General features: G+C 44.9%; 1 pseudogene; it reads right to left on the bottom strand.

Annotated features, from left to right (window-relative positions):
- Positions 1–3,545: 3,545 nt before the first annotated feature.
- On the bottom strand, positions 3,546–4,896 carry LOC101582634 (annotated as a pseudogene).
- Between the last annotated feature and the right edge of the window lie 7,483 nt (positions 4,897–12,379).

Below are 12,379 nucleotides of genomic sequence, written 5' to 3'. Positions count from 1 at the left end.
AACTGCAAGTTTGAACTTATGCTGGGCAACTTAGCGAGACCTTATCTCAAAATAAAGAATACAAAAGGCCTGGGATGTAGCTCAGTGCAAAGGCCCTCAGTTCAATTCCCAGTAAAATACATACACACATGCATACATGCACGTGCACACACGATATTAAAATCTCAAGTGCCCAGAGCATGAAAGTGATTTTAAGAAACTCATCTTTTTTTATTTATGTATTTGGTACAGGATCTCACTACATAGCTGGGACTCGTAGTGATCCCCCTGTTTTCAGTCTCCCCAGTGCTGGGATTACAACAGGTGTGCGCCACCACGACCAGTCTCCCAGTCTCCGTGGCTGGCTCAGCACACCCAGGGGAGGGCTGGCGAGGCATGTGGGACCAGGGATCGAACCTTGGTTCCTGTGCTTGTCTAAGCAGGTGCTTAGTCTGCTACCTCGCGGGCCCTGAAAGATCACATCCTTTTGAGGACCCTGATTGGTACACGCATGAAAAGATACCCAGCATTGTCAGTCATTAGGGAAATACAAATGGAAGCCACAGTAAGCTACCTTTTTATTCCTACAGAATGGCTATAATAAATAAAACAGACAACAACCAGCATGCGTGAGGATATGGAGAAATTGCAAGTGTCATATACTGCTACTGGGAAAGTAAAAATGATAGACACTTTGTAATGCATCTTGGAAATTCTTCAAAGAACTAATGTAAAAATACCAGACAATCCAGAAATGTGATTCCTAGGTATCTGCTCAACAGAGAAGAAAACACGTATGTGCAGAAAGATTTGCACACATATGTTCACTATTTTTTTTTTTTTTTTGTGTGTGTGTGTGTGTGTACCGGGAATCGAACTCAGGACCTTGCATTTGCCAAGCAGGCTCTGTGCCACTGAGCTACATCCCTGGCCCACACATGTGTGTTCACAGCGACATTATTCATGTTCTGGAACAATGCAGTCCTGGTGTGCGGGGTTGAACCTCACAGTGCTGTGAGACTAAGGAAAAAGAGGCAAGCAGAGGGCGAACTGCATTGTGTCATCTGTTAGGGGACTTTTGGGAGAAGCCTGAGCCCAGGAAGAGGCAAGACCGCAACTGAGGGATACAGGCGCCAGAGAGAAAGGCAGTGGGGTGTATCCGAAAAAGGGCAAAAATGACTTCATTGAAACCGGAACGCACCTGGCTTCTTGTAAGCTAACACTGGGGGAGGCGTGGTCCTGGCTCCGGGCGCTGGTTACAATGCTTCACATACTGCTCTAGACGTGTTTGTCTAATCCCAGGTTCTTCTGGGCCTGGGGTTCCTCTAGCACAGTTCTGGCAGCTGGGGCTCACGATGCCCACGGTCTTGTCAAGCAGTCCTGTCCTGTTTAGTTCATAATAATCTGCATCTGGAAACAGTACCCATCAAATGGCAAGCGCGTAGCCCAACTGTGACACACATGTACGATGGAACGCTCTCCAGCCTTAACAAGAACGAGCCTACTGATGCGTGCGACATCACCTGGGAGCCTTTAAATCGTCATGTTACAATAAACAGGAGACTACATATTGTCTCCTTCCGTGCAGATGGAATGTCTGGAAAATCCAGAGCCACAGAACATAGAAAAGTGGTTGTCTGCGCCTGCGTGTGGGACATGGATAAATTATAAATGGGCATGAGGAGTCTCATTAAGGGAAAGGAGATATTCCCAAGCTGATATATGTAATCATTGCAACATTCAGTGAAGTTACTAAAAATCACTGGATTGTGCACTTGAAATAGGTGAATTTTACAACATTTAAAATACCTCAAAGATTTTTTTTTTTTTTTCCAGAACCGGGGATTGAACTCAGGCCCTTGCGCTTGCCAGGGAAGCACTTATTCCACTGAGCCATCTCCCCGGCCCCCCTCAAAGATTTTTTAAATGCTTTTTTTAAAAAATGTATTTGGTTGTTACAGGGTCTCACTATGCAGCTTGGTGGGCCAGCCAAATAGTTCAGCGGATTAAAGTGCCTACAAGCAGGTTCAGAAGCTGGGGGTTCAATCCCTGGGCCTGCTGTGCCAGTCCTGCCCCCAGGTGTGCTGAGATGGCAATTGAGACTGGGCGTGGTGGTGTGCACCTGTAATCCCAGCTCTCGGGAGGCTATAAAAAGGTGGATCACTAGAGTCTGATCTAGTAGTGTGACCCTGAACACCCTATAGACCCTTCCCTAAAATACAAAAAACCAAAAACCAAAAACCAAAAAACTATGCAGCTTGGACTCATAGGGATCCTCCTCTTTTTCAGCCTCCCCAGTGCTGGGATTATAGGTGTGTGCCACCATGCCCAGACCCTAGCCTGTTCAGCCTGACCTGGGGATGGGGCTGGTACAGCATGTGGTCCCAGGGATCCAACCACTGTCTCTGCACTTGCTAAGCAGGCCGCTTTAGTTCACTGAGCTATCTTACCAGCCCTTTAAGCACTTCTTTTTTTTTTTTTTTTTTGTGGAATTTGGGATTGAACTTAGACCCTTATGCTTGCCAAGCAAGTGCTTATTCTATTGAGCCAACTCCCTGGCCCCAAGTCCTTTTTTTTATTTTATTAATTTTATTGAGAAAGAAATAGCAATGAGACAGTTTCAAAACAGGTTAGTAGGACAGCTACAATAATTAATACATTGCATATTGTTGTCCTCATAGTAGTCCTTAAGTACTTCTTAATAGTATAGAGGGGTAGATGAAGAGGAGGGTGGTTAATGTGTCAGGGTGGAATTGGATCGGAAGCCCTGTAGTGTTCTATAGCCCAAGAAGAGGTCTGTGATTGACAACAATTGATTTAATATGTGGAAATAGCCAGTATGGAGGATTTTGAATGTCCTCAACACCGAGAAATGAGAAATGTCTGTGGCAGACGTGCCAAGTACCCCTATCTGATCATTACACGCTGTGGACACCTAATGAGATGTCGTGCTACACTGCAGCAGTACGGACGAGCCTTGTGTCAACTAGAAATTAAAACTAATTCTTAAGAATAGTTCTTAGTCTAAGTGATATATAATTAATTAGCATTTACAAAGATGCAATGATCTCCCTGATATATTTTTTCTTAAACTGTCTAAAGTCTCAGTTCCCTCATTTGCCAAGTGTGTTTAATAATTGTATGTATCACTCCAAGTTACTGTGATCATTAAATGAGAAAAACTTGTGAAGTATTTAGTATAGGGAAAGGAACAAAATAAAAAATGAATAAATATTGGCAGTAGAAAAAGTGCTGTTTCCATGACAACCTATGCATCATTCATAGTACACCTGGCGGGGCTGTCTAGTTCTAACCCTGATCACTGTTTCAGAGGGTTTTGTTGTTGTTGTTGTTGTTTTGGGTTTTGTTGTTTTTTTAAAAAAAACTTTCTTAAAGCATTTACTCTGAGACATGGAAAAACCAGACTTACACATGGAAAAGACATGATCACAGAAGATCAGACATGATCAAGGTAATGCCACCAGAAAAGTTTAGCAATTGTTAGCTACACTGAAGCTCAAATTCTGAGGGCGTGACATGGTGCAGGGCTGAAGGGAATGCATTAACTAATATTTCCCTCCTTCCTCCTCACCCTCTCCTTCCACAGAATCCACACCAACCTCCTCATAATCCTTCTTGAGGGCAGCCATGTCCTCCAGGGCCTCAGAAAACTCCCCTTCCTCCATCCCCTCACCCATGTACCAGTGAACAAAGGCACACTTGGTGTACATCAGATCAAACTTGTGGTCCAGGCGAGCCCAGGCCTCAGCGATAGCTGTGGTGTTGCTCAGCATGCACACAGCCCGCTGTACCTTAGCCAGGTCTCCACCAGGCACCACAGTGGGAGGCTGGTAATTAATGCCCACCTTGAAGCGAGTGTGACACCAGTCCACAAACTGGATGCTGCGCTTGGTCTCGATGGTGGCAATGGCAGCATTGACATCTTTGGGGACAACATCACCATGGTACAATAGGCAGCAAGCCATGTATTTACTGTGGCGAGGGTCACATTTCATCATCTGGTTGGCTGGCTCAAAGCAGGCATTGGTGATCTCTGCTACAGAAAGCTGTTCATGGTAGGCTTTCTCAGCAGAGATGACAGGGGCACATGTGGCCAGAGGGAAGTGGATACGGGGATAGAGCACCAGGTTGGTCTGGAATTCTGTCAGATCCACATTCAGGGCTCCATCAAATCTGAGGGAAGCAGTGATGGAAGACACAATCTGGCTAATAAGGTGGTTCAGGTTAGTGTAGGTGGGGCGCCCAATATCGAGGTTTCTACGACAAATATCATAGATGGCCTCACTGTCTACCATGAAGGCACAATCAGAGTGCTCCAGGGTGGTGTGGGTGGTGAGGATGGAGTTGTAGGGCTCTACTACAGCTGTGGAGACCTGGGGGGCTGGGTAAAGGGAGAATTCGAGCTTGGACTTCTTGCCATAGTCAATGGAGAGACATTCCATCAGCAGGGAGGTGAAGCCAGAGCCTGCCCCTGCCAAAGCTGTGGGAAACCAAGAAGCCCTACAGACCTGTGCACTGGTCAGCCAATTTCCGAATTTGGTCCAAGACGAGGTCAATGATCTCCTTGCCAATGGTGTAGTGCCCACGGGCATAGTTGGCAGCATTTTCCTTGCCTGTGATGAGTTGCTCAGGGTGGAAGAGCTGGTGGTAAGTACCAGTATGTACTTCATCAATGACTGTGGGCTCCAGGTCTACAAACACTGCCCTAGGCACATGTTTGCCAGCACCAGTCTTGTTGAAGAAGGTGTTGAAGGAGTCATCTCCGCCCCCAATGGTTTTGTCACTTGGCATCTGGCCATCGGGCTGGATGTCATGTTCCAGGCAGTAGAGTTCCCAGCAGGTGTTGCCACTCTGGACACCAGCCTGGCCACCATGGATGGAGATGCACTCATGCATGGTGGCTTCGGGTCAGGGGGCAGAAGCTGCAGGAGCAGACGCCAGGCCATGGTCACCGTCCTCAACAAGCTAAGAGTCAAGGTGAGTAACGCACCCCAGAATTTTTCAACTCTTTTCAAAGTTGCAGCTAATGGATAGATGTGTGAGTTCTTTCTGGTCTGGTAGAGATTTTGTTGACTTCCTTTTCCTCTGTGGAAAAATCAATTTTGTCTCCATTTGCAATTAATTTCAACATTCTTTCACTGCATATAAATTTGAGGTCTTTTTTTTTTTTTGAACTGATTATAACATCTGGTATATATACCAGTGGAGAACTTTATCAATGTTGCTTTTATAAATATAATTTTGAAAAAAAAATAAATATAATTTTGCTGGCTACTTGTTTTTGTCATTGTTGTTTGTCTTGGTTACTTTTCATGTGTTGCTGAAACAAATACCTGACACTCAAAATTAAGGAAGGAAAGGTTTATTTAGCTCACAGTTTGTGGCGGCTTCAGTCTATACTCTGCTGGCTCCAAGGCAAACAGCAGCAGTTCATGGCTGCAAAAAACAACAAAGAGCAGAGGAGGAGCAGCAGCTGCGGGATCCATCAAGCCTCTCTCTTCCTTCTACACTGACTGAGAAGACCGGCGCTCCATCGTGAAGATCTGAGCTTCTCTGAAGACCAGGACTTCTCCAAGGAAGAGGGGCGGGGCAAGCAGTGGAGAAGTCTTCCTCAGCTCCTTTATATACACTTTTTGTGCTGAGTCACTCTGGGACAGGTCTGTCGGGTTTGATCCCTGGGGTACCATGCCAGCCCTGACCCCAGGGCATGCTGAGACGGGTGACTGAGACTGGGCCTGGTGGCACACGCCTGTAATCCCAGTGCTTGGGAGGCTGAAACAGAATGACTATGAGTTCGATTTACATAGTGAGACTCTGTAGACCCTGTAACAAAAAGAAAGAAAGAAGGAAAGAAAGAAAGAAAGATCTGAGAGTCTTTACAGTTGTGTCATCTTCTGTCTTAGTGACCTTCTTGTTGCTGGGACACACTGCCTGATAGCCATAACCTAAGGGAAGAGAGGTTGATGTTGGCTCACAGTTTGTAGAGATCTCAGTCCAGAGTTGGCTGGCTCTAAGGTGGGGTGGGATGGCAGGGGAGAAATAGCTCATGGCATGGCAGACATGAATGAGAGGGAGGGAAGGAGGGGGAGAGGGAGAGCAACAGAAGGAGTGGAAGGAAAAATAGAGAGAGATTGATTAAGGGAGGAGAGAGAGAGACGGATGCTTCCAGGCCATGCTCCTAGTGGTCCACCTTCTCAGGCCAGGCCTCAGATCCCAGCATCACTTCTAGTTATAAACTCCTCAGTGAACAAATCCTCTAATCAGTAGCATAGCCCCATGATTCAGTCACCTCTCAAAAGTCCATCTCAGATCACATGAGACTTTGGGGGAACATCTGGATTATAGGCAGTGGCTGAAGCTAGAATTGGTCATGTGTGTGGGCAAGGCAAGGCCAAAGTGCCTAAAGTAATCAAGTTATCTTGTTCCTGAAAAAAAAATCTTGCCTGAGACAATTCCAGTCATTAGTTGCTAGGCAACCCTGTGTCTCATGATACTAACCTTGTCAAAAATACAAATACTCCTACTGTTGGGGCTGGTGAGATGGCTCAGTGGTCTAAAGCACCTACTTAGAACAAGCTTAGCAAAGCACAAGGACCGCGGTTCAATCCCCCAGCCCCACATGCCAACCAGCCCCGCCCCCTGGTGGGCTGAGCTGGCCACACACACACACACACACACACACACACACACAAATAAATAAAAAAAAATTAAAAAAAACCCAAAAAAACCAAATACCCCTACTGTTGTTGCGCAGTTCTTCTCTGCCCATCAGGAGAAAGGACCTCCACCTGGCCTCAGTTTTTGTCTCTTGTCCATATATTCCTCATCACATCACTGTTTTTCCCCAGGATCATGGGTAGGCTTACGGGTTGTGACACTAGATATAAGCCATAACACCGTCTATGCTTATTTCCTGTCACTTGGACACTAGCAGCCAGATGTAGTAGTTTCCCATAGAGCCAACTGTTAAGTGCTAAGTGCAGATCTGACAAGTTCTTTTCTGATTTTTACAAATGAAGGTATACTTTCTGTATGGTAAAGTTCACCCTCATTTATTTATTTATTTATTTATTTAGTATTTTAGGGAAGGATCTACAGGATGTTCAGGGTCTCACTACTAGATTGACTTGTAGTGATCCACCTATTTACAGCCTCCCAAGAGCTGGGATTACAGGAGTGCGCCACCACACCCAGTCTCAATTGCCCTCTCAGTGAGCCCTAGGGGCGGGGCCAGCACAGCAGGCCTGGGGATCGAACCCCTGGCCCCTGCACCTACTTGCAGGTGCTTTAATCTGCTGAGCTATTTGGCCAGCCCTAAATTCACCCTCATTAACACCACAGTTGTGAAGTTTTCATAGATGTACATACTGTGGAAATACTGCCACAACCACAGGAAATTTCCCTGTGAGCCTCTCCTGATGCTTTGTGACTCTGCTCTCATAAAACAAAATCCTAAAAGTATATAATTTCTTCCATTTATGAATTTAATACAGGGTCTCACTATGCAGCTCGGACTTGTAGTGATCCTCCTGTTTTCAGCCTCTCCAGCATTGGGATAACATGTATAAGCCACTATGCCTGGACTCTGTGGCCAGCTCAGCTTGCCTTGGGGGCGGGGCTGATGTGGCATGGCTGGGGATGGAACTGTGGTCCCTTGCCTAAGCTTGTCTAGGCAGGTGCTTTAGTCCGCTGAGCTATCTTACCGGCCCATTTTTGGATATCTTTTTGCTCCTTTAGCTGTCTTTCTGAGATTGCCCAGGGAATCCTGGAGAATTACAGACTGATATTAGCCAGTCATGTTTATTTTGTATATTGCTGTGGATGAATTGCATGGGACAAGCTGTGGAATTATAAGAGACCTTGAGTCTTGCCTAGGTTAAGTTTGTATGGATGCAGTGCCTTGGGCTTTCTGCCTGAGGATGGGTCGTCGGATGGAGCCCCATCGCAGATGAACATTTATCCTGCCATGTGAATATGCACTGGCCTGAATGGGAAAGTTTCTGATTATCTGCACAGAAAAATCCCTCTTCAAGTTGGAGAGAATAGTCAGGCAGGTTGTCCCCAAACTGGGGCAATCTCTGTCACCTGGGGAGAAAGCACTCTGGCTCAGTTTTGAGGGAAATCCTGTTGTGACCCAGGATTGTGCTTGTGCGCCAGTGAGAGGTTTCCCAGCTCTTGCAACCTTTCTCAGCTCCTCCTCTTGTTGGAAATTTCAGGCAGGGACTATGAACTTGGCCTAAGCTTGCTCCTCCTCTAAGATCTTTCTGCAGGTTTCCTCGTACCATCCAGAGGGAAAACGCCTGTTTTTTTAATCAGTCCTCTGTATCTGTGGGCTCATCCCATCAACCAAATATTTCAAGAAGAAAGAATTGTATCTACACTGAGAACACACACTGACTTCCTTTCTCCTCTTCCTCCATCTTCCCTAAACAGTACTGTATAACAACTATGTATGCAGTATTTGTATAATAATATAAACATTTTGTATACAACATTCATAGTAAAAGATAAAAACTTCACAATCATGTCAGTAGATGCAGAAGATATGTTTTGTTATTTATAATATGAATAGTATATTATATGCTTGGATAGTGAAACCAATATTTCTGTCAACACATAAGTAAAGTGTCTGGCATATTCTGTCCCTTGCATTTCCTATGAATTTTAAGGTCAACTTGTCGAGTTCCATAAAAAGGCAGTTGAGAATGGGATAACGATTGTATTGAGTCTATTGGTGAGTTTTAAGAATTTTCATACTAGTAAGTCATACCATCCATGACCATGGGGTATTTTCCCATTTATGTAGATAGTCTGTAATTTCTTTCAACATTCTGAGGTGTCAGTGTAATAGTGGTACCTCGGTTCACTGTATACGTTTTCCACTCTCTAAATTAATAAATTATCCACTCTGGCTTAAACTTCCAATTCTCATGCTTTAACCTCCCAGAATGCTGGGATTACAGATTGTAATGGCCGGGATTGAATCTATTGCCCACGGGAGACCAAATTAAAAGGAATTGCAGAACTTTTTATTACTAGCCGGCAACCTATGTGCTTCCCATCTGGGAAGACACAAAAGGCCCAGTTCTTTGTTCCCTACCTGTTTTTAGAGTTTCTTCGTTGCTATGGCAACCAGGCAGGAATGTGGTGCCCTCTGTATCCTATAGGTGCAAGGTCTTGGCAGAGGGATTTATAGTTAAGCATGGGCAAATAGTCTGTCTCTTATTGCCCTAAATGCGTCCTGTCCCTCCTTGTCTCCTATATGTTTGTGAAGCTCTGACAGGGCAGGGGAAGGAGTGAGGAAAGGGGTGATTTAGGCGAGGCTGCTTCTATGTAAATACTTCAGGCAGGGGTTACACTAAATTGAATTCTGCCTCAGTCTCTTCTACTTCTAAAAGTGAATAGGGTGTTATGCTAGACGCCAGCCCTTACAGGGTATGTGCCACTATGACTGGTTTATTGTTTTTGATGCTATTGTAAATGAAATTGTCTTTTTAACTTCATGAATGGGGATTGGGTTGGTCAAACACTTTTTCTGCATCTACTGACACTACTGTGAGGTTTTCGTCTTTTGCTATGAATGTTGTATATTACATTAATAGATTTTTTTTTTTTTTTTTTTGCAGAACTGGGGATTGAACTCAGGCCATTGCGCTTGCCAGGGAAGTGCTTATTCCACTGAGCCATCTCCCCGGCCCCCTACATTAATAGATTTTTGGATGCTAAAAAACTAGGCTTTTATTTTTAAGCATTATAGACAGATAACTTAGATAGAATTTTTTTTTTTTTTCTCTTTTTGGCGGAACCGGGGATTGAACTCAGATCCTTGCGTTTGCCAGCCAAGCACTTATCCTACTGAGCCATCTCCCCGGCCCCATAGATAGAAATTAATAGGCTTTCAGAGAGGTACTGGGTCATCCAGGAAGTGAGTGCACAAGACGAGACTTCAAAACCCTGACAGGAGGTGAAATCTGAAGATGGCCTGGCCTCAAGATGGAGGCCAATGCCTGGCCTGAGAGCCTCCCTAGAGATACACAGCAGCTGGAGATTATACTGTAATCAGCATGCCTGGTCCAGCGAGCCCAGATAGGCCTTGGACGCATATGCGGGCGACCAGGACATCCTAACCCATACTCCCATCCATCCCTTTCCAGGAAGGCTTTTGATATTTTTAAAAACTTAATTAAGTAATTAATTTGTTACAGTGTCTTGCTATGCAGTTGAGACTTGCTATGCAGTAGTGATCCTCCTGTCTCTGCCTCCCCAGTGCTGCCATTACAGGCGTGTGCCACCACACCCGGTTTTGGGGCCGGCCCAGCATGTCCAGAGTTCTGGGCTGGCACGGCATGTGGTACTAGGGATCAAACTCATGTCCTTGCACTCACTAGGCAGGTGCTTAAACTGCCGAGCTATCTCCCCAACCCTGCTTTTATTCATTCTCCATGAGAAGTTATAGATGAGCTGAGGTTAACCATGTTTGCTGATACACACTTGCTAGCACCTCACTTCTCTATTGTACCAATATCAGCTCATCCTCCATACCGGTGACCCTGTGAATTGATTATAGTTTGACCCATAGTAGCTACCCATCTTGTGATTTTCTGGGATAAAATACCCCTGACAAAGAGCCCCAGCAGTCACCCATGCAGGACACCCAGGAACAGGAATCGAATTCAGGACTTTGCACTTGCTAGGCAGGTGCTCTGTGCCTGAGCTATATCCCTGGCTTCTCCAGGAGCTGTTCCTTTTCTTCTTCTTTCCAATAAAACCCTCCTAATTTCTTCTTTTTCATTCGCAGCTTCATTCCTCAATGCTGTGAGACGAGCTCAGTACAAAGGGAAGCATCATGATCAATCCCACTTGGTTTATAATTCCTGTATCCATGGCTCCAAATGACTTGCTAACATGTTACAAAGGATTTTACACTTCTGCTCACGAGAGATCTTGGCTTGCAGTGCTACTTTCATCTGGTTTAATTTTTATTATTTTATTTATTTATTTTGGCCAGCTCTGACTGCCCTGGGGTTGGGGCTGGTGCGGTATGTGGTGCCAGGCGCTGAACCGTGGTCCCTGCGCTTGCCTAAGCTTGCCTAAGTGGGCTTTTTAGCTGGCTGAGCTATCTTGCCGGCCTTGGGAAGTATTCTTGAAGTATTTATGAAGGATTGATGTTGGTGCTTCTTTACACGTTTGGTGAAATCCATCAGTGAGGACTTCTGGGTTTCTTGGTTTTGGTTTGCAGGCTGCCAAGGCAATGAAATGTCTTGTCAGCTACAATTCTTGTCATTACGATACTTGTACTGAACTCTTGTTAGATCTTTCCTTTTTGATAATCACCAATAAGCTGTAAGCAAACCACAGCCGTCTTAGCCTTTTATCGTATATATGTGTATGTGGGGTAGGGATTGCTCTGAAGCCTCCTTGCAAGTTCAACAGCTACAGGTCAGAGTGCTTTGTCACCAATGGAGGACTGCTCCAGACTCCTGTGGAAAAGAACTTCGAGATACAGGTTCCTGATGGCCTCGCTTAAACAACTCTGAGACCACACAAGTCATTGGAGTCAAGAAGCCGGTGAGCTAAATTGCCACAGGAATTCAGTAAAACAAAATCTGCTGACCTGAAGCCCAGTTGATAGGACTGAATGCATGCATGGGAGATTATGGAAGTTTTTGCTTAGAGCATGGTTGGTGTAATGTTTTAATTTTCAAATGGAAGAGGAAGACGTTCTCCTTCCTCCTAAGCTATCCATAACTCATAACAATTTATCAAAGGCTGCTTTTCAAACTGAAATGCTATGTTAGTAAATGATATCTTATAATCCCTGCCTGATACTTCCGGGATTCAAGAACTCTTAGTGAACAGTCTTATTTTCATGACAATGTTGTTACTGGCACAGGTTCAAGGAGAGTCTGTCCTCCTTTCTCCCAGGATGTCTTTGGAAGCTTGTTTGTACAGCCAAGGCCTCGCCTGCAATGTCACCATGAAGAATGGCGTTAATGTAATCAAACACTGCCAGGTACTATTAAGGAATGAAAATTAATTTTATGGAGTCAGTGCTTGTAGTGCTCGGCTAGGAAGACAGGCTCTCATTGATGGGAGTCCCAGATTTAGAAATGAGTAAGGAAAGTCATTTGCTGAAGAACAAAGGCTCTCAGGGTATTTTATCTAAACTTATGGGGCCAGCAAATGAAGCCTGGTAGAAAGTTTTGGTATGGCTTCCTAGTGTCAAGAGACTTTAAAAAGTTCAATCTGAGATTCTTTATGCAAACTGCCATTACAAACCTGTAGTGCTCCCACTTAGAAGGCTGAAGCAGAAAGATCTGTGAGTTCAAGGCTAACCCGGGCTACTTAGTAAGTTCCAGTCTAGCCTGAATTACATATA

This window comes from Octodon degus, unplaced genomic scaffold (genome assembly GCF_000260255.1).
Source record: "Octodon degus isolate 3935 unplaced genomic scaffold, OctDeg1.0 scaffold00126, whole genome shotgun sequence".
Classification (NCBI taxonomy): Eukaryota; Metazoa; Chordata; class Mammalia; order Rodentia; family Octodontidae; genus Octodon; species Octodon degus.
The sequence above is the reverse complement of the archived record's forward strand: the minus strand, read 5'-3'. Positions and strand labels throughout refer to the sequence as shown.